The sequence below is a fragment of the Chrysochloris asiatica genome, unplaced genomic scaffold (genome assembly GCF_000296735.1).
Source record: "Chrysochloris asiatica unplaced genomic scaffold, ChrAsi1.0 scaffold03146, whole genome shotgun sequence".
Taxonomy (NCBI): Eukaryota; Metazoa; Chordata; class Mammalia; order Afrosoricida; family Chrysochloridae; genus Chrysochloris; species Chrysochloris asiatica.
The window spans coordinates 5,642-10,725 of NW_006411664.1; the positions used below are offsets into that span (position 1 = coordinate 5,642).

General features: G+C 40.1%; 1 pseudogene; it reads left to right on the forward strand.

The window, feature by feature from the left end:
* Positions 1-1,589: 1,589 nt before the first annotated feature.
* Positions 1,590-1,988, forward strand: LOC102835576 (annotated as a pseudogene).
* The last annotated feature ends 3,096 nt before the right edge of the window (positions 1,989-5,084 follow it).

Genomic DNA, 5,084 nt, shown 5'->3' on the forward strand with positions numbered 1-5,084 from the left:
TTCAATATCATGAGTCAAAACAAGGCCAAGGACAGACTGGAACACACCATCAATTCCTCATAGGACAGTTCAGGTTGAAGCCGAAGAAAATCAAAACAAGTCTACAAGAGCCAAAATATGACCTTGAATGTACATTACACCTGAATCTAGAAACCATCTCAAGACCAGATTTGATGCATTAGACAATAATAACAGAAGACTAGAAGAGTTGTGGGATGACATCAAGAACATCATACATGAAAAAAGCAAAAGGTATTAAAAAGAAAGAAAAGACCAAAGTGGATGTCAGAAACTGAATGTAGAGAAGCTAAAGCAAGTAGAAAAAATGAGGAAGTAAAAGAGCTGAACAGAAATTTTCAAAGGGCAGCTCGAGAAGACAAAGTCAAGTATTTTGTCTTCTGGAGTTAGAAAACCAAAAGGGAAGAATAAATGCAGCATTTTTCAAGCTGAAAGAACTGAAGAAAAAACCCAAGCCTCAACTTTCTGCAGGTTAATGTGCTGGATTTCAAGGTCAGTTTGAACTGCAAGGTTAGCGGTTCAAGCTCACCAGTCACTCCTCAGAAATCCTATATGGGATTGCTATGAGTCGGCGCCTAAAAACAACAATAGGCAAAATACTGAATGATGCAGAAAGCAACAAAAGAAGATAGAAGGAATACAGAGTCACTGTATGGTTGGCTAATGTTCAACCATTTTAAGAGAAAGCATATTATCAGAAATAATAGTATTAAAGGAAAAAGTCCAAACAGCACTGAAGGCATTGGTGAAACCAAGGCTCCAGGAATACAAACTGAATTCTCTCATAAACTGATACAGCATTGGAGACATTCACTCACCTATGCCAGGAAATTTGGAAGACAGCTATCTGTCCAACTCATTCAGAATATGGAAAAGATCCATATTTGTACCTATTCCAAAGAAAATTTACCCAGTGGAATGCAGAAATCATCTAATTATATTATTAATATCACATTCAAGCAAAATTTTGCTGAAGATAATTAAAAATGGTTGCAACCTCACATCAACAGGGAACTGCCAGAGTTCACATCAGATTCAAAAGAGGGAATGGCTATCATTGCTGATGTCAGCTGGATCTTAGCTGAAAGCAGAGAACACCAGAGAGATGTTTACCTGTGCCTTATAAACTAAGCAAAGGCTTTCGACTGTGTGGGTCATAACAAACTATGAATAGCATTGCAAAGAATGGGCATTCCAGAACACTTAATTGTGCTCATGAGGAACCTGTACATAGACTAAGAGGCAGACCTTAGAACAGAACAAGTGAACACTGATTGGTTTAAAATAAAGGATATGTATGTGCCAGAGTTGTATCCTTTCACCATATTTATTCTATCTGTATGCTGAGCAAATAATTCGAGAAACTAAATTATATGAAGAAGAATGTAAAATCGGGATTGAAGGAAAACTCATTATCACCTTCAGTATGCAGCTGAGGCAATCTTGCTTGCTGGAAATGAAGAGGACTTGAAATACTGATGAAAGTCAAGCTTATAGCCTTTTGTATGTATTACATACACATCAATGCTAAGAAAATAAAAATCCACTTTTTTTCCTCCCTGGCCGCCATCATGAATGGCACAGTAACTATCTGGACCAGGAAGTTCATGACCAACCAACTACTTTAGCGGAAACGAATGGTCATTGATGTCCTTCACCCCAGGAAGGCAACAGTACCTAAGACAGAAATTTGGGAAAAACTTGCCAAAATGTATAAGATGACACCAGATGTCATCTTTGTGCTTGGATTCAGAACCCATTTTGGTGGTGGCAAGATTACTGGCTTCGGCATGATTTACGATCCCTTGGATTATGTAAAGAAAAATGATCCCAAACACAGGCTTAAAAGACATGGCCTGTATGAGAAGAAGAAAACCTCAAGAAAACAGCACAAGGAACGCAAAAGCAGAATGAAGAAAGCCAGGGGGACTGCAAAGGCCAATGTTGGTGTTGGCAACAAGAAGGAATAAAGGTTCTGCGAGGACTGGATTTTTCACCAGAGGATTAATAAACCCTGAAATCTATTTTTAAATCTTCCTAACTGGAACAATAAACAACATCATGATAAATGGAGAAAAGATTGAAGTTGTCAGAGACTTCATTTTGCTTGAATCCACAATTGATACTCATGGAAGCAGCAGTCTAGAAATCAAACAATGTATTATTGCATTTGGCAAATCTGCTGCACAAGACCTCTGTAAAGTGTTCGAGAGCAAAGATATCAATTTGAGGATTAACTTGCACCTGACCCAAGGCCACGGTATTTTCAATTGCTTCATTTGCATGTTGGGAACTTGGTGGCTCCATATAATAAGCACTAGACTACAAACCACCAGGTCTACAATTCAAGTCTATCAGCTGCTTCATGGGAGAAAGATGAGGCTTTCTGTTCCCACAAAGATTTAGGACTCAGAAACCCTATACGGGGTCCCTATGAGTTGGAACCAGCTTGAAGGCACTTAACAACAACATCTGCATGTGAAAGTTAGACAATGAATAAGGAAGACTTTAGAAGAATCAATTCTTTTTAATTACGGTGTTGGAAAAGAATACTAAAAATATCATGGACTGCCAGAAGAACGAACACATACATTTTGGAAGAAGTACAACCAGAACTCTCCTTAGAAGCCAAGATGATAAGACTTCGTCTCTCATACCTAGGACAAATGATCAGAAGGGACCAATCCCTAGAGAAAGACATCATGCATCATAAAGTGAAGGGTCATTGAAAAAGAGGAAGACCCCCAGCAGATGGATTGGTACAGTGGCAGCAGCAATAGGCTTAAATATAACAACACTTGTGAGGATGGCATGGGACTAGGCAGTGTTTCATCCTGCTGTGCACAGTGTCTCTGTAAGTCAAAACTAACTTGACAGAATCTAACAGCAGACGTCATGTGTTGGACAATTAAGACTGAGATTTAAGCCTCTATGCCTGGAAGTGGGTAATCATGCTTTCTGCTAGGCCTGTTCTGTGGAGACTTAAGGCAGTCTAATCAAGAGTTGACCTGGGCTTAGCATTTGTTGTGCTGTGTTTTATCTTGAGAGTCCTGGTGTGGTGCTGTAGGATAAGCACTGAACTGCTAATTGCAAGGTTGGTGGTTCAAACCCACCCACTGCTGCTTGGAAAACCTGTACAGGGTCGCTATGACTTGGAACCAACTTGACAGCACTTAACAGTAACAATAATGGTTATCTTCAAAGCACCAAACCAAAATCCATTAAGCACTGTGGTTTTGTGGTGCTGTGGGTTAATGCACCAGATTGCAAAGCCGTTTGAACTGCAAAGTTGGCACTTCAAGCTCACCAGCTGCTACTTGGAAACTCTATACAGGGTCACTATGGGTCGGAACCAACTTGACGGCACTTAACAAGAATAAAGTATTACCTTAGAGTCCTGGTGTGGCACCATAAGATAATCTATCGACCTTAAAGTCAGTTTGAACCACAAGGTCAGCAGTTCAAACTCACCAGCCACTCCTCAGAAACCCGATACGGGGTCGCTATGAGTTGGAACCAACTTGACAGCACTTAACAACAACAACAACAAGCATTACCTTGACGTTCTGGTGTGAATCTGTAGGATAAACACTAGACCTGAAGGTTTATTTGAACCACAAGGTGGCAGTTCAAACCACCAACTGTTCCTCAGAAACCCTATACAGGGTCACTATGAGTCAGAACCGACTCAACACTTAGCGACAGCAGCATTATCTTATGTTTAGAGCGTGTCTTTTTCAGCAACGTTGTCTCAATTTCTGCTTACACCCTCAACTTGAGGTCTTCCATTTACCCAGCTCCTCATAGAGGGTCTCTCTTGATGTTCACACCAGTAGTTTTCTTGTTACTTGAACTTGTTAGCCTGGTGATGAGAAGTAGAAGATTCTCTCATTACTGATGAAGTCTCACTGTTAGGCAGGCCCATGCCCTTAGGTTTTTGAGGTGTGGCTTTGGCAATGATTTTCTGCTGCCTCTTACTGTACATCTGGCCCAAGCATGTATTCCTGAACTAGTCTCAGGGTAGAGGAGTTTTCTGTTTGTTTTCTCTAACTGCACTGGATTTTCTCTAACACCATTGGTAGCTGTGTGACCCTGGGCAAGTTCAAGTTGTCTGACCTCTCTAAGACTCAATTTTCTTATCTGTAAAATGAGAATACATAAAGTTCTCCAACACAAAATTTGTGGGAAACAAAAGAAAAAATGAATGTAGAGGGTCTGATGGTATTGTTGGTGTTGTTCGTTGCTATCTGGACAGTTCTGACTCACAGCATCCCTATGCATTACAGAACAAAACATGGCCCGGTCCTGTGCCATCCTTACAAGTGTTGTGTTTGAATGCGATGTTGCAGCCACTGCGATGTTGCAGTCCATCTCACTGAGGGTCCTCCTCTTTTTTGCTGACCCTCCACTTTACCAAGCATGAGGTCCTTCTCCTTGAAACTTCTCTAGTTCAACTTCTTGGATTATTTGTTCAACATACAGATTGAATAAGTATGGTGAAAGGACACAACCCCAGCACACACGTTTCCTAATTTTAAGCCACGCAGTATCCCCTTGTTCTGTTCAAATGACCACTTTTTGTTCTATGTCCTGGCTTTCCTCATGAGCACAATTAAGCATCCTGGAATTCCCATTCTTCTCAATGGTATCCTTATTTGTATTATCCACATGGTCGAATGACTTTACGTAGTTAAGAAAACATCTTTCTGGTATTTTCTGCTTTCAGTCAAGATCCATCTGATGTCTGTATTGAGAATGCTCATTCAGTGTCCTCTTCTGAATCTGGCTTGAATTTCTAGCAGCTCCCTGCACATATGTTGCTGCAACCATTTTTTGAATTGTCTTCAGCAAAATTTTACTTGCATGTGATATTAATGACATTGTTTGATAATTTCTGCATTCTGCTGAAAGGGGCACAAATACCACATAGCTATCGTCCAGATTTCTCTGGAAGCAGAGACTAGTGAGTGCTTTCGACATAAGTTTGTTGAAACATTTCAATTTGTATTCTGACAATTCTTTTTTTTTTTGTAGAATCATTGTTTTATTTTGTTTGTTTTGCTGCT